Here is a 22,229-nt window from a genome sequence, read left to right as displayed (position 1 = left end):
CATCATCATCATCATCTATACCCCGCCCATCTGGCTGGGTTTCCCCAGCCACTCTGGGCGGCTTCCAACAAAACACTAAAATAAAATAACCTATTAAACATTAAAAGCTTCCCTAGCTGCCGCATTCTGGATTAATTGCCGTTTCCGGGTCACCTTCAAAGGTAGCCCCATGTAGAGCGCATTGAAATAGTCCAAGCTTGAAAAGCACAGCTTCTGCTTCCTGTTCATTTCCTCAAGCACATGTCCCACCCTGTCCCAGAGGCTCGAGGTGAACAGCAAAACATCTATTATGAAAACAGAAATTAAACCCATCCTATACCCTAGGAGGCTGCTCTAGGCTCCTTTGGAAAGAAGGACAGGATATCATTAATATCATGGGACGAATGACGAAAGTGGGACCTGCAGTAAAGTTTGGTGGACTTGGGGCTCTCCAATTCCAGCAGGGCTCTGTGGGACACGAAAATATGGCACCTACTGCCTTTTGCACTCCATTCCACAGCATTGTTGGGGTGCCCCCGGCAGTGTGACCCTCCTTGAGGTCAAACCGGTCAAGCTACCCTGAAACCGCCTCTGCAAAGTGCTCCTGATCAGGGTTCCAGTCAGCCACATCAGGAAGTTCCATTCCATACTTCCACCCTCCTGGTTTTCCACCTCCCCTGCCTTCCCGACAATGAGACCCATTTGGCTAAGTCTGCTCGCTTATGTGTTTGCACAAAGCTTTGGGGAGGTTAGACATAGGTTTTGGGGGGGGAACATCTGTTCTTATTTGTTTGCAGGGAGGTTATATGACAGGGCATCAAGCAAGCCTTATCCCAAACTTTGTATTTCCTTTTCACTTTTCTTAACGGCAGAAATGGATTTGTTGAGCAAAGGCACGAAATCAACTCTTAATTATGCAACTTGAGTTTGTCAGTATGTGATTGTATCACACCTGAAAATGCACACACACCCCTTTTAGCGGGATCTATCTATCATCTATCTATCATCTTTCCTTTCTTCCTTTATTTCTTTGGCAAATCTTGGTGCTTTCCTGAGGCTGCTGATTCCTCTCTCTTGCTGCAGAAGCGGGGATGGCGAGGCTTACGAGTGACACACATTATTGCCTTTCTGCTTTTCTGAAACCAAAACAGTTCAAAAGCAAAACAGCAACTCCTAGTCTCCACCCAAAAAACCAGACAGGAGGAATTTCAAACCAAACAAACTTTTGTTATGCAGATTAAAAAATGCCGATGAAATTAATCACCTCTGTTTCAATCTGGGAACCGAAAAGCCTTCTGACCATAAGAGCTAATCACCAAATCATTTATTGGGTATGGAAATTCCACTGTTGGTGTTTTACAGCTCCTATTTTGGAAATGTGATGTTTGTTGGGTTTTTTGCCAATTTTTTTTTTAAATAAAAGCACAGAAGTCAGATGACCATCTGTCAGGAATTTTAAAGCTGTGTTTCCTAAATCACAGTGGGTTGGACTTCAATGTGTGGAGCAGAATGGGGGAGGGGGGTTCATTCACAAAGAGACCCCACTTGTAGGGCGTTATCGTGCTTCCCCTCCACAATATTGATATCCCCCATACTCTTCCATCATAAAAAAACCCAAGTACCTAGTCCTCATGGTTGAAATATTTCTGTTGAGAAACACTAGTGAAATAGCCTGGCTCCCTTCAGTCCCAGGCAGGACTTGTGCAAGTTAATTATCACTTTCTTGAGCACGTTTGTTCTTCCCACCCATGGCATGAGCTCTTCCTGGGCTCCCCTGATAACAAGTTTAACTGGTTGAGAGGCCTTGAGGTGGAGGCTATTCTGGGCAGCGGACACAAAGAGAATTGGTTGTGGGGTGTTCGTCGCTGCGGTACTGAACCTTCCCGGGGAAGGACAAAGGCGTGGTGAATCCCACCCCCCTCATTAATGGAATGTATTATTACTACGTCTACATGGCACGTTTTGGAGCAACGTAGGCAGGATTTTTTAAAAACGGAGGCGGAAAAAGCAGTAGGCGCTTCCAGACTGAGGGCTGGGATGACAGCTGAGGACAGAGAGAAAAGCAACGATAGCAACTATTCTGAGCAGATACGGTGGCGAGGTCTGAATATTCATTTCAGCTGGAGACAGAAGGGGCGGGTGCCCTTTGGGAGTGGAGTAGAGGATGGCAGGGAGTCCATACAGTGGGTGGAGCCAGAGGCAATGAGAGGCGGAGCCAAGGAAGTAGTTTTGACCCCGTCCTTGTCCCTGCCAAGTTCTACAAGCGTGGCCTGCCCGCTCGTGAGACAAAGCGAGGCAATTGCCTCAGGCGGCAGCAAGAGATGCTCAACGGAGGAACAGTCTTCCTTGGAAGGTGAAGGGCTCTCCTTCCTTGGAGATTTTTAAGCAGAGGTTGGATGGCCGTCTGTCATGGATGCTTTAGCTGAGATTCCTGCAATGCAGGGGTTGGATGAGACAACCCCTTCCGACTCAATAATTCTATCCATTTCTTGCTCGTCATCACGGGGTTTGGGTTGGGTGTTCATCAGTACACAGATGACACCCAGCTCCACCTCTCTCTTAAATCAGAACCAGTGAAGGCGGTGAAGGTCCTGTGTGAGTGCCTGGAGGCGGTTGGAGGGTGGATGGCGGCTAACAGATTGGGGTTGAATCCTGACAAGACAGAAGTACTGTTTTGGGGGGACAGGGGGTGGGCAGGGGTGGGGGACTCCCTGGTCCTGAATGGGGTAACTGTGTCACTGAAGGACCAGGTGCGCAGCCTGAGAGTCATTTTGGACTCACAGCTGTCCATGGAGACGCAGGTCAATTCTGTGTCCAGGGCAGTTTATCAGCTCCATCTGGCATGCAGGCTGAGACTCTACCTGCCCAAAGACTCTCTTGCCAGAGTGGTGCATGCTCTAGTTATCTCCCGCTTGGAATACTGCAATGCGCTCTACCTGGGGCTACATTTGAAGGTGACCTGGAAACTGCAATTAATCCAGAATGTGGCAGCTAGACTGGTGACTGGGAGAGGCCACTGGGACCACATAACATACTGGCTCCCTGTACGTTTCCGAGCACAATTCAAAGTGTTGGTGCTGACCTTTAAAGCCCTAGACGGCCTCGGTCCAGTATACCTGAAGGAGCGTCTCCACCTCCATCATCCAGCCCGGACACTGAGGTCCATCTCCGAGGGCCTTCTGGCGGTTCCCTCATTGCGAGAAGTGAGGTTACAGGGAACCAGGCAGAGGGCCTTCTCAGTAGTGGTGCCCGCCCTGTGGAACGCTCTCCCTTCAGATGTGAAGGAAATAAGCAGCTATCTTATCTTTAAAAGACATCTGAAGGCAGCCCTGTTTAGGGAAGTTTTTAATATTTAATTCTGTATTGTTTTAACACTCAATTGGAAGCCGCCCAGAGTGGCTGGGCTCAGCCAGATGGGCAAGGTATAAATAATTAATTATTATTATTAATTATTATTATTATTAGTATTATTATTATTATTCAAGTGACTGGCCCTCATGATCATCGGTAGAGGCTTCCCATCTTCTCCCCAACTCCCCCCTGCCTTCAAGGCGCGTCTCTTGCAATGTGTTTGCAGAGGCTCAGAGCAGAGCAACAGGAGCTGGGCGGGAAGATCTAATCTACAGAGGAGGCAGAGAAGAAGTTTCTGATGAGCCATTCCAGAGACACCTCTAAACTTTCCGCACCCTCAGCGCCTTTTGGGTGCAGCTTGCGTTTCCGTGCCTCCCACGTCTTTTCCTGATTTTGCAAACACCGTGTCTTCAAACAGGGTGAGCCAAGGTGCTAAATAAATCCTGAAATTATAAGATGATTAAAAACAGCACGCACCGTTTAAATATAGACGCAGGGTTTGCAAAATAAGACGTCTGTGCAAATGTGGTCCCCGTGCTGAATCAAGGATTAAACTCCTCGTTCTCGTTGGCGCAGGTGGGGATTCTGCCAAACGGTGTGTTCTAAAGACCGGTCCTTGCACCCAGGACGGACTCCTTTGCCAACCGGGTGCCCTCTAGATGTTTTGGACTACAACACCCAGTCCTGGCTTGGGCTCATGGGAGTTGTAGTCCAAACCATCTGGAAACCACCAGGTTGGCAAAGGTGCCCGCCCTAGGTGCCAGGCATGAAGATACTCCAAGGAAGACAATTTGCCCAGAAAACAGAGTCCCAAGCTACCACAAATCCGACTGCCGAATGGAGGTCCTTTGGCCTTCATTGTGTTTGACTGCTCTGTGCTGGCCTCATTATCTGACTGTCCGAGAGACGTCCTGATTCCTGTTCTTTTTCGTGCAAACAGAGAGGTATCATTCAAATTCGGTGCCAGGAAATCGCAAACTGCTGCCTTCCAAACAAAGGCTGTTAATCAGTAACACTGATTCTTTTTTTAAGTGTTTGTCTCAGCATCCATTTCCTCGGTTTGAAAGCTCTTTTCTGATCTTGACTTGCATTTGTTTGAATTTTTGAAGTTGGGATGTCGTGGGAAGAAGAACCAATGTTCTGGATGGAGAAGACTCCAGCAAATGGACCGACAGCTTCGGCTACTGAATGCATGGGGAACAAATTCAGAGGACAGGTCTACCAATACCTATTAGCTATGAAAGTTCAAGACTTATTACACTGACTGCTTAAAGGCATTTTTGAATTATTATTAAGTTGTTGAAAACTCTTGTTAATGTATTAAGGAAACTCCATGTGCAGAAGCAGTCTACCACTGGGAATAGAGTGCTGCAGGCAAACAAAGGGGGAAGGCTGTTGCCTTCATTTCCCTGCTTGTAAAGGTAAAGGGACCCCTGGCCATTAGGTCCAGTTGTGGCCGACTCTGGGGTTGCGGCGCTCATCTCGCTTTACTGGCCGAGGGAGCCGGCGTACAGCTTTTGGGTCATGTGGCCAGCATGACTAAGCCACTTCTGGCGAACCAGAGCAGCGCACAAAAACGCCATTTACCTTCCCGCCAGAGTGGTACCTATTTATCTACTTGCACTTTGTTGTGCTTTCGAACCACTAGGTGGGCAGGAGCAGGGACTGAGCCATGGGAGCTCACCCCATTGTGGGGATTCGAACCGCCGACCTTCTGATCAGCAAGTCCTAGGCTCTGTGGTTTAACCCACAGCGCCACCCGCGTCCCTTCCCTGCTTGTATCCTTCCCTAAATACTTGGGAGTAGGGGTTAAGTCAGATCTCCGGAGTCCTCACAATGCATTCATTGAGCATTCGCCCTGCTTTGCTTGTAGGAAGGTTAGATGACGCTGTGTCTAAGCCAGCGTTATCCTGCACTTTCCAATGTATCATTTTTCCTCTCTGCTAAAAAGCCTGATGCTCTAGGGGAATCGCGTTTGTTGTGCAAGCGCTCCAAACCAACCACAATTGCGCAAACCTGAATTTCCCAGCGTGCGGCGGAATCTCACCCGAAAATAGCAAGAAAGTCTGGAAGCTCCAGGGGGGCGCGGTGGGGGCTGTTTCAGGATGGAGGGAGAGAAGAGGCCTCCACACACCCAACTTTGCTATCAGATAGAAGAATGTTGGAACTAAAAAGAAAGAGAGGTCGTCACCTATTACATCAGGGAGGTTTTGGCTTCAAGGAGTATCTGGGAATGTTTGACCACAGTCAAATAATGGTGAGGAACGGGTCATATTTCGTCAGCCAACTGCCTGGAATTACTGCAAATAACAGGACGGGACGCAGGCAATTCAGTTTTTGTTAGATTCACTAATTACAATGGGCCTAAGTGAGTCATGCCTGTTAATTTCAATGAGCCTACTCTGAGTATGAGTAATGCTGGATGCAACCCATTAGCGCTAATTCTCCCTGCCTCGTGCTTAGGCTCCTTCTCATGGTTTTTAGGGGAAGGAACAAGATCTTAAAGGAAAGGATCACAGAATTGTAGAGTTGGAAGGGACCCAAGGGTCATCTAGCCCAACCCACTGCCACGCAGGAATAAATCAGAATCGGGTGGTAGCACAGTTCACCAGCCTATTTTCACAGCTCTTCAATAGGAGTATAGCATCTAGATCAAGGGAAGTAATAGTGCCACTGTATTCTGCTCTGGTCAGACCTCACCTGGAGTACTGTGTCCAGTTCTGGGCACCACAGTTCAAGAAGGACACTGACAAACTGGAACGTGTCCAGAGGAGGGCAACCAAAATGGTCAAAGGCCTGGAAACGATGCCTTATGAGGAACGGCTAAGGGAGCTGGGCATGTTTAGCCTGGAGAAGAGGAGGTTAAGGGGGGATATGATAGCCATGTTCAAATATATAAAAGGATGTCACACAGAGGAGGGAGAAAGGTTGTTTTCTGCTGCTCCAGAGTAGCAGACACGGAGCAATGGATCCAAACTACAAGAAAGAAGATTCCACCTAAACATTAGGAAGAACTTCCTGACAGTAAGAGCTGTTTGACAGTGGCATTTGCTGCCAAGGAGTGTGGTGGAGTCTCCTCCTTTGGAGGTCTTTAAGCAGAGGCTTGACAACCATATGTCAGGAGTGCTCTGATGGTGTTTCCTGCTTGGCAGAGGGTTGGACTCGATGGCCCTTGTGGTCTCTTCCAACTCTAGGATTCTATTTTCTCGGCTCCCCGGACGTCAGAACATAAGAAGCACTTGCAGGATCAGGCCAACTGCATCCTGTTCGCACAGGAGCCGCCAACCAGATGCCTGTACGAAACATGCAAGCGGGATTTGAACACAAGACCGCGGAATACCAGCAACCAGAAACATTTCTGCCTCCAATCATGCAGGCAGGGCCTAGCCATGACGGATAGCCCTCTCCTCCATGAATTTGTCCAGTCCAGCCAACTAGGCTGGTGGTTATCATTGCCTGCTGTGGGAGGGAGTTCCACAGGTTAACTACACACTGCGTGAAGAAGTCCTTTCTTTTATCTGCCCTGAATCTCCCAACTTTCAGCTTCTTTGCATGTCCAGGAATTCTAGTGTTGCGAGAGAAGGAGAAAAGCGTTTCTGTCCACTTTCTCCAAGACATCCTGCTTCACCCGGAAGCACAAGGCACAGACTGTCCCCTTACCCAGTGCCATAGCTACAGGGGAGGGCCAGCTGGGGGTTTTGCCCTGGGTGAAGAAAGGCGCCATTGAGGATCCCAGCCTATGTGTGTGCATAATAATAATAATAATAATAATAATAATAATAATAATAATTTATTATTTATACCCCGCCCATCTGGTTGGGTTTCCCCAGCCACTCTGGGCGGCTTCCAACAGAATATTAAAATACAATAAGCTATTAAACATTAAAAGCTTCCCTAAACAAGACTGCCTTCAGATGTCTTCTAAAAGTTTGGTAGTTGTTGTTCTCTTTGACATCTGGTGGGAGGGCGTTCCACAGGGAGGGCGCCACCACCGAGAAGGCCCTCTGCCTGGTTCCCTGTAACCTCACTTCTTGCAGGGAGGGAACCACCAGAAGGCCCTCAGCACTGGACCTCAGTGTCCAGGCAGAACTATGGGGGTGGAGACGCTCCTCCAGGTCTACTAGACCGAGGCCGTTTAGGGCTTTAAAGGTCAGCACCAAATGCACGTGGGGGTTGCCCCTGTCCTGACCCACCAGGTGCCATCCTATGCCATTGAGACACTACTAGGCTCCACCCGGGTCTCAGTTGGCCCCACCCCTAAGCTCTTAGGCTCCGCTCACTACATCTCAGGCGAACTGGCAACCCTACGTCTGCTCTGTGTGGGTTGTCTGCATTGTACTTCCTATTATATATGCACTGTATGATTCTCTCCTAGATGAAGACCACCCCAGCGGGGTGTCCTGCATGTTGCCCCCTTTGAGAAAATCCCTTTGCAGGCTCCCCACTGCTGCTGCTCTAACTTCACAAGCCACCCGCCAGCAGTGCCATTCCATGCATGCTTACTCGGAAGTCGTCCCCACTGTTCTCAATGGGCCTACACCCTGTAAGTTTACGCTTGCAGCTTTGGTGTAATCACACAGCATCCAGTTCAACTATGGAACTCCTTGCCACAGGAGGCTGTGACGGCCAGTGAGATTGGGATGCTAGACTAGATACGCCATTGGCCTGATCCGGCCGTCTTGTCTTACGCTCTTATATGGATTTGATAATAACAGTGTTGCTCAGCAATTATTCCTCTGTCCCACATCTGCCCTGCTTATCCTAATTATAGTGTGGCTCAAGAAAATCACCTCTGAGGTGCATCATGCCAGAACTGCTGGCTTGTGTCGAAACAACAACCACCACCTTTATAAAGCAATGTAGGTAACTTTAAACAGCGAGCCAAGTTACACGGCCAAAACAAGCAAAGGTGCAAATCAAATGTTCCCTTCCTCAGGAGGTTCCTCTTTTAGAAACCTACAAGATCTATGGTGTGAAAGAGGAAACAACACACTTCTGGAATCAGTAATGCTCAATTAATAAGCAAAACCTGCAGAGCCTCTCATATTCTTTGGACAAAGGAAGGAAACAAGCCCCCGTTTTGGGGATCCCTTGGCCAGCACCCCCCCCTAGCTAATGAACACTGCAAATTTGCGCCACTGCAGAATATATTTCCTTATTTACTGGGGAAAGTCCGTTTTTTAACTTTTTATAGGTTTTATTGCAGTAAACCACTGTGATTTAAAAAATAAATAAATCATACAGAGGTATACAAATATTTTTATACACAATAAATAAAACTCTGCTCACACATTCAAACACCACAGCATTTTATGCTTCAGAGTGTGTGCCTCTACACAACATGCACTAGTAATAATGTCTGCAGGGTTTCATTAATCAGTAAAGCTAAATTTTTAGATCCGGTACCAAAGGGAAGAGGGTGCTATTTCACCAGTTATATCGACTCAGAGGTGGTACAGAGAGGGGACTCCTTTGCAGGTCAAAAAGGACACACTCTGGGGCCACAACACACGACCTCGCCTCGCGGGAAATAACCCTGGGAAATGTCTATTCCTTTCTTCCAATACCCACCTTTGAGGCTTCCCCAGTCCACCATACATATCCGGCTGTTGTCCCTAAGTAAACCAAGCTGCGCGCCTTTGCTTTGGAAAATGAAAGCCATTAAAACAGAACAAAATAAGGCTAAAAGTCTACAGCTGCCCTAAACGAATCGAAGCCAGTTCCTTGCTTGGTCTCTCCTTCTGACCATGGTCTCTTGGCCAGAGAGATCTTTCCCAGCCTGTTCACTGGAGGCGATGAATAGCGACCCTGGGAACGACCTCCTACCGGCGGAGCGCACTCCACCACTAAAGAAAGCGCCTGCGCTATATCGGTTGAATTTCTGCCTGCCGCGCCGCAGCTGAAGCCCTGCGAGAGATGTTCCTTTTTGGGGGGTGGGGGCGTGGACTCAGGAAGCAGGAGCCTTGCGCTACTCAAAAGAACCATCTGGCTTCGAGCCTCTTGGGACAGCTGCCCTTCCGGTCTCCTTCCCCTCCCCAGATTATACCTCGTTCTCAAAAATGATCAACCAGAGAGAGAGAAAGAGAGTCCTCCAAGGGCTGGCATTTTACCTGTCCCAGGTGAGGCTCTTGGATTCCAGAGAACCGACCGACCGACCAGCCAGACAGGAGCTTCCCAGTAATAAACTGCTCGCTTCGGTGCAGGCGCGCGTTAAACTTAAGCCAGCTGACCTGAGGGCTCAGGTAACCTCATTGCACAACTTCCTGTTTACACTCACCTGGGGGAATTTCCCTTCCTGTTCTCTCTCTCTCTCTCTCTCTCTCTCTCTCTCTCTCTCTCTCTCTCCCCCTCCCTCCCGCCTGAGAGCAGCAAGAAATCTGCGCATGGGGGAACCAACTGGCCGCCCCGTTCCCACGAGAGAGTGCGCAAGGGGCGGCCCCACTTGGCGTAGCCAAGCTCTCCTGTGCTCAACTTCCCTGGAAAGCCCCCTGCGCCCTGCGGCCCCCTGGGGTCAAAGGGGCTGGACTTTGGAGGAGGTTTCCCGGGATGGGGAGTGGGGGGAGGTCCCCCGCCAGCTGATCTGCCGGGCGCGCCCGCCTCGTTCTCCAGCTGATGCGTTCAGACAAGCTGAACATTAAAAGACAGACGGCCTGACCCCCGCCTTTCCCCACCTCCGCCTCCTGCTCCCTCTTTGCCCTGGGCGGATTGCGAAGCGTGACCTAGAAAGAGAGAGGAGGAAGGCAGATCCCGGGCGCAGCAAGGAATGGCCCCTCCGACATCCATCCCCGGGGATCTGGGGAGAGACAGGCGTCCGGAAAGCCCGGCTGGCTAATGGGGAAGCGTGCGCGACCTATGCGCGCAGCGGAGCGAAAGACAAGCAGGTTGCAGCGCCCAGGAAAGGGGCGCCTAGTCAGCTCAGCTGATGAGTGCTATTTTTATTTTATTTTATTTTATTTTTTAAATTTGTCTTTTGCTTTTTCTTACCCAAGGCAACCCAAAGCGACTTCCAGCCAACCACAGAGACATTAAAATGAAGGAGGGTAAAAAAAATGAAATAAAAAAAACCACACACCAACTTCTAACAGGTTTGGGGTTGTTGTTGTTTAGTCGTTTAGTCATGTCCGATTCTTCGTGACCCCCTGGACCAGAGCACGCCAGGCACTTCTGTCTTCCACTGCCTCCCGCAGTTTGGTCAAACTCATGCTGGTAGCTTTGAGAACACTGTCCAACCATCTCGTCCTCTGTCGTCCCCTTCTCCTTGTGCCCTCCATCTTTCCCAACATCAGGGTCTTTTCCAGGGAGTCTTCTCTTCTCATGAGGTGGCAAAAGTCTTGGAGCCTCAGCTTCAGGATCTGTCCTTCCAGTGAGCACTCAGGGCTGATTTCCTTAAGAACGGAGACGTTTGATCTTCTTGCAGTCCATGGGACTCTCAAGAGTCTCCTCCAGCACTTTTCAAAATTATTATAGTATATTGCTAGTATATTGATCTGAGTTATTTGCTGCATTTATAGCTTGACTTTCCTCCAAGGAGTTCAAGGTGGCATATCAAGTGGTTATTATTTTGCTTATTTTGTTTATATCCTGCCTGTTCCCTGGACTGGGGCTCAAGGCGGCTTGGGCAGATTGAAAACTAGATGAATAATATGCAGTAAAAGATCATCATTAGGAAATAATTAAACAGGTACAGAATTAAGAAAGAAAAAACTGTTGAATTACAGATAATAAAAGCCCTATTTGAAAGTCCTTCTCTTGCAAGAGCAACAAAGCCTGCAGGAATAATTCTTCACCTGCTAGCAGAAGGACAACAAGGAAGAAGCCAATCCAGCTCCTCTAGGAAGGAAGTTCCAAGGGCTAAAGACCATGAATTGGACTCAAGAGAGTCACTGCAGGTCAGTGCAAACAATACAAGGCTTGATGAGCCGAGGGTTGGGCTAGATGACCTTTGGGGGTCCCTTCCAACTCTACAATTCTAGGATTCTAATAATATATTACAATTTTAATAACATCATGGTTTTATGTTGCCAACTGCCCTGTGATCACTTGGGAAGGCAGGAGAACTAATGCCAGAGTACTGGAAGAAGCAAAGATCACCAGTGTTGAAGCAACAATTCTTCAACATCAACTTTGTTGAACTGATCATGTTGTGTGGATGCTTGATGATTGTCTTCCAAAGCAACTACTCTATTCCGAACTTAAAAATGGAAAGTGTAATGCTGGTGGTCAACAAAAGAGGTTTAAAGACTCTCTCTGGTTGCGAACTGCAGGCCCGTTTGCAACATGAACAGAACGCAACCTGCGTCTGCGCATGCATGAGCGGCGAAACCCGGAAGTAACCCTTTCCGGTACTTCCGGGTCACCGCAGGATGCAACCTGAAAATGCTCAACCTGAAGCAAACGTAACAAGAGCTATGACTGTACAAACACTGACAACTGGGAAACACTGGCCCGCAAGTGCCCCAATTGGAGAACAGCCTTTACCAAAGGTGTCATGGGCTTTGAAGACACTCAAACCTCAGGACGCAAGGGAGAAACGTGCTAAGAGGAAGGCACGCTTGGCAAATCCACACTGTGATCAACTCCCTCTTGGCAACCAATGTCCCCACTGTGGAAGGACATGTGGGTCCAGAATTGGCCTTCACAGTCACTTACGGACTCACTGTTAAGACCGTATTCATGGAAGACAATCTTACTTGGCTACGAGGGATCGCCAGAGAAGAAGAAAAAGACCATCTTTGGATGAAAGGAGAAATATACAGTAAATTTAATAAATAACAACAACAACAACATTGGAAGCTGCCTTCATAGAATCATAGAATTGTACAGCTAGAAGGGACTCCAGAGGTCATCTAGTTCAACCCCCCTACAAGACAGGCTCGGATCCACAAGTCTGAGCCAGACCATTGGTCCATCTTGTGCAGTACTACCCACACAGGCTGGCAGCAGCACTCCAGAGTTTCTGGCTAGGAGTCTATCCTACCTGGAGATCCTGTGAGGGATCAAAGCTGAGAGTTTTTACGTGCAAAGCATGTGTGCTGCTGCTGAGCCACAGCCCTTCCTCAGCTTCTGGCAAGCAGTGAATGGTGCTTTTCAAGACAGTTCCCCACCTGGCCTTTCTAGGAACATTTGTGTCTGTGTGTGGGGATGGGGGGATGGTTTCAGCAAGGAGGGAAAAAAGACTCTCCATTTCTTGCAGAAGCTTCGCAGTCCATGTGGAAGACCCGCGGCACACACACAAAACACACACACACACTGTTCCACATTCTTGCTACCCTGGCAGGCGTCCAGCCCTGGCACCAACTGCCAAGCCCACAACCCAGTGCTCAGTCCGACAAAGAGTCCTACAAATAAGTCCTTTGTTCGGGGAATCAAATACAACACAGCCGTTATCGCGCCGAATGCTTGGAGGGGGCGTCTTTGCTGCCATGGGTGGGGGAAGTTAGGCCGAGGGAGAGGGAAACCTGTCTATATAACCCCTAAGATGGGAATACTCAGAGCAGCCCCAGCAAGAAGGAGGGAAATGAATCAGGCCACTCTGTTTTGCACTTTGAAATGTATCTCAGGAGGGGTTCTGCTCATCTGACTGTCTTGCCGGAGTGGTGCATGCTCTAGTTATCACCAGCTTGGACTACTGCAATGCGCTCTACATGGGGCTACCTTTGCAGGTGCGGCTCGCTGACCTCCCGGAAAAGCAAAAATTTGACCTTTTCCTGTTAGCCAAAGATCATAAGACGACCCGGATGGTCACCAGATTCTGTGTACAGATCTATAGGCGCAGACCATCCCCCATCATTAAGAAAATCTTTTTTTTTATAAGATATTTATTTAAAAAAATTGGATATAAGAAAAAAATGAAAAATAAACATACAAAATAATAAACAATTAAAAACACATTAATTTTCAATGACATAACTTCCATACCCTTATTTCCTCCAACCTCCTCATACTTCCCTTCTTTGTATTCCAGTTCAATTTGTTAGTTCAGCAAATCCTTACCATTAAACTTTTACCCATTTATAATCCTTTTTTCATGTCTCCTAAATTAAGAAAATCCTCAAACTTGGTTCCGTGGGTGACTGGGTCATCTCTCTGTGGTAGCTTATCTTAAAGTTTTAAGTGTCTATATGCTTATCGCATTTATAAATTTTAAATTGATTGTTGTACATTGTTTTAAATGTTTTTTTCCTTCTGGGATTGTACCTCCAAGTGTGTTTTATAAGCTGGTCTCTGACAATAATAAATTATCTTTCTATCTATCTACCTACCTGGGGCTACCTTTGAAGGTGACCCGGAAACTGCAACTAATCCAGAATGCGGCAGCTGGACTGGTGACTGGGAGCAGCCGCCGAGACCATATAACATCAGTCCTGAAAGACTTCCATTGGCTCCTAGTATGTTTCTGAGCACAATTCAAAGTGTTGGTGTTGACCTTTAAAGCCCTAAACGGCCTCAGCCTATTATACTCGAAGGAGCATCTCCACCCCCATCATTCAGCCTGGACACTGAGCTCCAGCTCTGAGGACCTTCCAGCGGTTCGCTCCCTGCAAGAAGTGAGGTTACAGGGAACCAGGGATAGGGCCTTCTTGGTAGTGGTGCCCGCCTTATGGAACGTCTTTCCATCAGATGTCAAGGAAATAGACACCTGACTTTTGGAAGACATCTGAAGGCAGCCCTGTTTAGGGAAGTTTTTAATGTTTGATGTTTTATTGTGTTTTTAATATTCTGTTGGGAGCTGCCCAGAGTGGGGGCTGGGGAAACGCAGTCAGGTGGGCAGGGCATAAAGAATTTATTGTTGTTGTCATTTAGTCATTTAGTCGTATCCGACTCTTCGTGACCCCCTGGACCAGAGCACGCCAGGCACTCCTGTCTTCCACTGCCTCCCGCAGTTTGGTCAAACTCATGCTGGTAGCTTCAGGAACACTGTCCCACCATCTCGTCCTCCATCGTCCCCTTCTCCTTGTGCCCTCCATCTTTCCCAACATCAGGGTCTTTTCCAGGGAGTCTTCTCTTCTCATGAGGTGGCCAAAGTCTTGGAGCCTCAGCTTCAGGATCTGTCCTTCCAGTGAGCACTCAGGGCTGATTTCCTTCAGAATGGAGAGGTTTGATCTTCTTGCAGTCCATGGGACTCTCAAGAGTCTCCTCCAGCACCAGAATTCAAAAGTAGTTGCTGGTAGCCACTGGAAATTGTGGATTTGGTTTGCAAATGGTTAACGGCAGCGCGTGCTGCTCTTGCCTCAAATTCTGTCTTTCCTGTGTTGCAGCTCTTCGCTTTCCACTACAAATTGGCCATGGAAGGCCCAGATCGCCTGCTCAAAATCTTTCCCAATCAAACAAACATTGGTGCCCGTCAGAAACGCTGCTTCGGTTTTGAGTGTTGAAACTTCAAAGCTGGAAAAGGTTCTTCGGTGAATGATAATCATTGAGCAACAGCAAGCAAATGGAAGAGCGGGGAAGCTCTGTGGGTTTTGCAGGGGTGGGTCTTATCTTTATAGCTAGCCCCACTCTTCTTACACACAGCTCGGTCATCCTCCCTTCGTCATACTCTCTTCAGATCATCTCCTTTGCTGACAAAACGATAAGCTATGCAAAGTTTGGCAGACAACTGCTTTCCTAGGGCGCAACATGTTTTCTGCGCCTCCACAGCACTCCTCTGCAAGCGCAGAATCCATTACCTGCAGCACCATCCTGCTTTTGTTACATTTCAATGGATTGTGCAAGTTCCTAGACCTCATGGCCGCCACACACAGGAATGTCAAGGATCTGGACACTGTGATTACGAGTTGTTGCCACGTCCGCTGCCCTTTTCTTGAGGAGTGGCCATTTGTTAGAACGTAGGAAGCCTTATGTCGAGCCAGACTGTTGTTCCATCTAGCTCATACCACCTACACTGACCGGCAGCAGCTCCCAAAGGTTTCAGACAAGCCTATCCAAACCTGTGGAATATTGACATTAACCAGGCTTTTAGCTAATTGTTGATTTTAAGTATTTTATACAGTGGTACCTTGGTTCTCAAACTTAATCTGTTCCAGAAGTCCGTTCCAAAACCAAAGTGTTCCAAAACCAAGGCGCGCTTTCCCATAGAAAGCAATGGAAAACGGATAAATCCGTTCCAGACTTTTAAAAACAACCCCTAAAACATCCATTCAACATGAATTTTACTATCTAACAAGACCATTGATTCATAAAATGAAAACAATAAACAATGTACTGCAGGCCACACAATCAAACGATCAGTAGCTGAACTGGGTTCCGCATAGTCACAAAAACAAAAGAGCTGCAAAAACAAAAATGCAAAATAAACAGCAAAAACAGACAGACCTCAGTGTAACACTCAAAACGGAGCACGTTCGGCTTGCGAAAAAAGTTCGCAAACTGTAACAGTTACTTCCGGATTTGCCGTGTTTGGGTTCCAAGTTGTTTGAGTACCAAGGTGTTTGAGAACCAAGGTATCACTGTACTCTGCACTGACTGGCAAGATTCCAGGCTAGGATCTCTCCAAGTCCCAGCCCACCCTGGAGATGCTGGGGACTAAGCTTGGGGACTTCCGCGCGCAGTGCAGATGTTGTGCCTTGTCAGTGGCCCATTCGCAATACGGTATGTGATACATGGCTCCTGCATTGCAGGGTGTTAGACTAGATGACCCTTGGGAGGTTACTCCCAACTGCACAATTCTATGATTCTGTGCTTGTAAAGTAAGACACACACCCCCCGCCCGCCAGGAAGCCCTCTGAACCTAATGGGCTTAAGGGGTTTTGTTCTAGTTAGCCTTCCTTCTAATTGCTGTTAAAGGTCCACAAATGACAACATTTTGGAGGTCCAAGGTCGCAAGGTAGCTCGATCGGTCTCAACTAGGGCCTTTTCAGTACTGGCCCCGACTTGGTGGAACGCTCTGTCACAAGAGACTAGGGCCCTGCGGGACTTGACATCTTTCTGCAGGGCCTGCAAGACAGAGCTGTTCCACCTGGCCTTTGGTTTGGACTCAGTCTATAATAATAATAATAATAATAATAATAATAATAATAATAATAATTTATTATTTATACCCCGCCCATCTGGCTGGGCCTCCCCAGCCACTCTGGGCGGCTTCCATAAAAACCAAAAATACAGTAAAATATCACACATTAAAAACTTCCCTGAACAGGGCTGCCTTAAGATGTCTCCTGAATGTCAGGTAGTTGTTTATCGCTTTGACATCTGCTGGAAGGGCGTTCCACAGGGCGGGCACCACTACCGAGAAGGCCCTCTGCCTGGTTCCCTGTAGCTTTGCTTCTCGCAATGAGGGAACCACCAGAAGGCCCTCGGCGCTGGACCTCAGCGTCCGGGCAGACTGATGGGGGTGGAGACGCTCCTTCAGGTATACTGGACCGAGGCCGTTTAGGGCTTTAAAGGTCAGCACCAACACTTTGAATTGTGCTCGGAAACGTACTGGGAGCCAATGCAGGTCTTTCAAGACCGGTGTTATATGGTCTCGGCGGCTGCTCCCAGTCACCAGTCTAGCTGCCGCATTCTGGATTAGTTGTAGTTTCCGAGTCACCTTCAAAGGTAGCCCCACGTAGAGCGCATTGCAGTAGTCCAAGCGGGAGATAACCAGAGCATGCACCACTCTGGCGAGACAGTCCGCAGGCAGATAGGGTCTCAGCCTACGTACCAGATGGAGCTGGTAAACAGCTGCCCTGGACACAGATTTGACCTGTGCCTCCATGGACAGCTGTGAGTCCAAAATGACTCCCAGGCTGCGCACCTGGTCCTTCAGGGGCACAGTTACCCCATTCAGGACCAGGGAATCCTCCACACCTGCCTGCCTCCTGTCCCCCAAAAACAGTACTTCTGTCTTGTCAGGATTCAACCTCAATCTGTTAGCCGCCATCTATCCTCCAACCGCCTCCAGACACTCACACAGGACCTTCACCGCCTTCACTGGTTCTGATTTAAAAGAGAGGTAGAGCTGGGTGTCATCCGCATACTGATGAACACCCAGCCCAAACCTCCTGATGATCTCTCCCAGCGGCCGCATGTAGATGTTGAAAAGCATGGGGGAGAGGACAGAACCCTGAGGCACCCCACAAGTGAGAGCCCAGGGGTCTGAACCCTCATCCCCCACCACCACTTTCTGAACACGGCCCAGGAGGAAGGAGCGGAACCACTGTATAACAGTGCCCCCAGCTCCCAGCCCCTCAAGACGGTCCAGAAGGATGCTATGGTCGATGGTATCAAACGCCGCTGAGAGATCCAGCAGAACTAGGAAACAGCTCTCACCTTTGTCCCTAGCCCGCCGGAGATCATCAACCAGTGCGACCAAGGCAGTTTCAGTCCCATGATGAGGCCTGAATCCCGACTGGAAGGGATCCAAATGGTCCGCTTCTTCCAGGCGTGCCTGGAGTTGTTCAGCAACCACTCGCTCAATCACCTTGCCCAGGAATGGAAGATTTGAGACTGGGCGATAGTTGGCCATCGTGGCCGCATCTAAAGATGGTTTTTTAAGAAGCGGTTTAATAACCGCCTCTTTCAGCGGGTCTGGGAAGGCTCCCTCATGGAGGGAAGCATTCACCACCCCACGAAGCCCATCACCCAGCCCTTCCCGGCTAGCTTTTATAAGCCAGGATGGGCAAGGATCCAGGAGACAGGTGGTTGGTTTCACTCGTCCAAGCAGCCTGTCCACATCCTCGGAGGTAACAGATTGAAATTGATCCCACTCAACTTGACTAGACAGGACTCTAGCACTCTCCCACCCTGGCCCTGCTCCCACGGTGGAGTCTACTTCTTCCCGAATCTGGGCGATTTTATCTGCAAAAAACTTTGCAAAATCATTGCAGGAGAACATGTGGTCCGTACTGGGCCCCGATGTTGCAGGTGGTTCCGCTAAATTGTGAACCACCTGAAAAGTCTCCTGCTGCTGTTTTCTGCAGATGCAATAGAGGCGGTGAAGAAATTCTTCTTCGCCGTCGCTATCGCCACTTGGTAGGCTCGACGTTGAGCTCTAACCTGTGTCCGGTCAGATTCGGAATGAGTTATCCGCCACCGGCGCTCTAGCCGTCTCAACGATTGTTTCATTGCCCTCAGATCCGTGGAAAACCACGGGGCTGTCCGGGCTCCATGCAATCGGAGAGGGCGCTTCGGAGCCAAACAGTCAATAGCCCTGGTTAACTCCACATTCCAGCGGGCCACCAGGGAATCAGCTGAAAGGCCATCAACATGGGATAAAGCATCCCCTACCACTCTCTGAAAACCATTTGGATCCATTAAGTGGCGGGGGCGGACCATCCGAATTGGTCCCACCTCCCTGCAGAGGGGATGGGTCGCAGAGAAGTCCAGTTGCACCAGGAAGTGATCTGACCATGGCACTTCTTTCGTTTCGCTTTTACTTAGTGTCAGATCACCAACATCCATAGAGGTAAACACCAGGTCCAAGGCATGTCCACGGCTATGGGTTGGGCCAGACTTATTCAGGGACAGCCCCATGGAGGCCATGCTTTCCACGAAGTCCCGAGCGGCCCCTTGTAAGGTCGTGTCGGCATGGATGTTAAAATCCCCCAGGACGACCAAGCTAGGTGTCTCCAGGAGCATATCCGCCACGACCTGAAGCAGCTCGGGCAGGGAATCCTTGGTGCAGCGGGGAGGTCGGTACACCAAAAGGAATCCTGTACTGCCCCTATTGCCCAACTTCCAGAACATGCACTCAGAAAACTGGGTCTTCCCAATAGGACGCCTGGTGCAAACTAATGACTTCCTAAAAATCACTGCAACCCCCCCTCCCCGCCCACATGACCTGGGTTGCTGTGCGTAAGAGAAACCTGGTGGACAAGCAGCGGCAAGGACAGGCCCATCTGCTTCATCCAGCCAAGTCTCTGTTACACATGCCAGGTCAAATCCTCCATCCATGATCAAGTCATGGATGGCAGTGGTCTTATGAATCATTGACCTGGCATTGCACAGCAACACCTTCAGGCTATGTGGGTATCCCTTGCTGATTCTAGTATCCATCCGGTCAGGACCAGACCCGGAGGCAGGGATAGTCCTCAGACAACGACTAAACCTGCCTCCTCTGTAATGACATGGTCTGGTCTTAGCGTAACTCCTCCTCCTACCCGTGATCACTGAGATCGGTTGTCCCAGTGCATCCCCCCCTGTGGAACATGCCCCAGCCATTTTGTGGGCTGGGGCCCATTCCCCGGCAGCCCTGACCCCCCCCCTTAAGAACAAAATAACACCTTAAACAAACAAACAAAACCAATAAAACAATACAAACAAAAAAATGTAAAAATTACAAAAACATCAAAAAAAAATAATAATTCCCCAAGCCCAACCAAACATCCATCCCACCCCCACCCCCCACATACAAAAAATCCAAAGAAAATTTTTAAAAACATTTTAAAAACACTCTGTGCCTCTCCGGCAGTAACAACTGTCCTAGTGAGGCCTGTCAGGCCCCGCCCTGGGCCAGGTGGTAAGTGGCAGGGAGGAGCAGGGCCCTCAGGCACTCACTCAGGGGAGTCCTCCTGGGCAGCAGGCAGCAAGCAGCACACAGTCCTTATGAGGCTTCAGGCCCCGCCCCAGGCCAGATGGTAAGTGGCAAGAGCAGGGCCCTCAAGCACTCACTCAGGGGAGTCCTCCTGGGCAGCAGGCAGCAAGCAGCACACAGTCCTTATGAGGCTTCAGGCCCCGCCCCAGGCCAGATGGTAAGTGGCAAGAGCAGGGCCCTCAAGCACTCACTCAGGGGAGTCCTCCTGGGCAGCAGGCAGCAAGCAGCACGCAGTCCTTATGAGGCTTCAGGCCCCGCCCCAAGCCAGATGGTAAGTGGCAAAAGCAGGGCCCTCAAGCACTCACTCAGGGGAGTCCTCCTGGGCAGCAGGCAGCAAGCAGCACACAGTCCTTATGAGGCCCCAGGCCCCGCCCCAAGCCAGATGGTGAGTGGCAAGAGCAGGGCCCTCAAGCACTCACTCAGGGGAGTCTTCCTGGGCAGCAGGCAGCAAGCAGCACACAGTCCTTATGAGGCTTCAGGCCCCGCCCCAAGCCAGATGGTAAGTGGCAAAAGCAGGGCCCTCAAGCACTCACTCAGGGGAGTCCTCCTGGGCAGCAGGCAGCAAGCAGCACACAGTCCTTATGAGGTTTCAGGCCCCGCCCCAGGCCAGATGGTAAGTGGCAAGAGCAGGGCCCTCAGGCACTCACTCAGGGGAGTCTTCCTGGGCAGCAGGCCGCAAGCAGCACGCAGTCCTTATGAGGCTTCAGGCCCCGCCCCAAGCCAGATGGTAAGTGGCAGGAAGGAGCAGGGCCCTCAGGCACTCACTCAGGGGAGTCCTCCTGGGCAGCAGGCAACAAGCAGCACACAGTCCTTATGAGGCTTCAGGCCCCGCCCCAAGCCAGATGGTAAGTGGCAAGAGCAGGGCCCTCAAGCACTCACTCAGGGGAGTCCTCCTGGGCAGCAGGCAACAAGCAGCACGCAGTCCTTATGAGGCTTCAGGCCCCGCCCCAAGCCAGATGGTAAGTGGCAAAAGCAGGGCCCTCAAGCACTCACTCAGGGGAGTCCTCCTGGGCAGCAGGCAGCAAGCAGCACACAGTCCTTATGAGGTTTCAGGCCCCGCCCCAGGCCAGATGGTAAGTGGCAAGAGCAGGGCCCTCAGGCACTCACTCAGGGGAGTCTTCCTGGGCAGCAGGCCGCAAGCAGCACGCAGTCCTTATGAGGCTTCAGGCCCCGCCCCAAGCCAGATGGTAAGTGGCAGGAAGGAGCAGGGCCCTCAGGCACTCACTCAGGGGAGTCCTCCTGGGCAGCAGGCAACAAGCAGCACACAGTCCTTATGAGGCTTCAGGCCCCGCCCCAAGCCAGATGGTAAGTGGCAAAAGCAGGGCCCTCAAGCACTCACTCAGGGGAGTCTTCCTGGGCAGCAGGCCGCAAGCAGCACGCAGTCCTTATGAGGCTTCAGGCCCCGCCCCAAGCCAGATGGTAAGTGGCAGGAAGGAGCAGGGCCCTCAGGCACTCACTCAGGGGAGTCCTCCTGGGCAGCAGGCAACAAGCAGCACACAGTCCTTATGAGGCTTCAGGCCCCGCCCCAAGCCAGATGGTAAGTGGCAGGAAGGAGCAGGGCCCTCAGGCACTCACTCAGGGGAGTCCTCCTGGGCAGCAGGCAGCAAGCAGCACACAGTCCTTATGAGGTTTCAGGCCCCGCCCCAGGCCAGATGGTAAGTGGCAAGAGCAGGGCCCTCAGGCACTCACTCAGGGGAGTCTTCCTGGGCAGCAGGCCGCAAGCAGCACGCAGTCCTTATGAGGCTTCAGGCCCCGCCCCAAGCCAGATGGTAAGTGGCAGGAAGGAGCAGGGCCCTCAAGCACTCACTCAGGGGAGTCCTCCTGGGCAGCAGGCTGACCCTTATGTTGCCCTCCCCTTATGGTCTTGATCTATCGGCTACTTTTAAAATGAGACTGCATTTTAAATTGCATTTTAACCTGTATTTTGGGATGCAGGTAGTGCTGTGGGTTAAACCACAGAGCCCAGGACTTGCCGATCAGAAGGTCGGCGGTTTGAATTCCCACAATGGGGTGAGCTCCCATTGCTCGGTCCCTGCTCCTGCCAAACTAGCAGTCTGAAAGCACGCCAAAGAGCAAGTAGATAAATAGGTACCACTCCGGCAGGAAGGTAAACGGCGTTTCCGTGCGCTGCTCTGGTTCACCAGAAGTGGCTTAGTCATGCTGGCCACATGTCCCAGAAGCTGTACGCCAGCTCTCTCGGCCAGTAAAGCGAGATGAGCGCTGCAACACCAGAGTCAGTCACGACTGGACCTAAGGTCAGGGGTCTCTTTACCTTTAAACTGTATTTTAAATTGCCCCCCCCATTATGTTTTTACTGTGATTTTATTGGTGTTAGCCGCCCTGAGCCCGGCTCTGGCTGGGCAGGGCGAGGTATAAGTAAAAT

General features: G+C 50.1%; 2 protein-coding genes across 3 annotated transcripts in view; one reads left to right on the top strand and one right to left on the bottom strand.

The window, feature by feature from the left end:
• The window catches only part of FAM110A (family with sequence similarity 110 member A), a 28,373-nt gene extending 16,937 nt beyond the window's left edge, over positions 1-11,436 (bottom strand). Inside the window, exons 1-2 of one of the 2 annotated variants that reach the window (XM_082226364.1) lie at positions 11,335-11,436; positions 9,441-9,577 (exon numbers count right to left, since the gene is read on the bottom strand). The gene's annotated coding sequence lies outside the window, so the exon portion shown is untranslated. Of the gene's footprint in view, positions 1-9,440; positions 9,578-10,314; positions 10,350-11,334 lie in introns of those variants that run through there. The other variant, XM_082226365.1, reaches the window with a different exon arrangement.
• The window catches only part of ANGPT4 (angiopoietin 4), a 265,142-nt gene that overhangs the window by 108,127 nt on the left and 134,786 nt on the right, over positions 1-22,229 (top strand). The window lies entirely within an intron of this gene.

The sequence above is a fragment of the Podarcis vaucheri genome, assembly GCF_965113315.1.
Source record: "Podarcis vaucheri genome assembly, chromosome: 6".
In the NCBI taxonomy this organism is placed as follows: Eukaryota; Metazoa; Chordata; class Lepidosauria; order Squamata; family Lacertidae; genus Podarcis; species Podarcis vaucheri.
The sequence above is the reverse complement of the archived record's forward strand: the minus strand, read 5'-3'. Positions and strand labels throughout refer to the sequence as shown.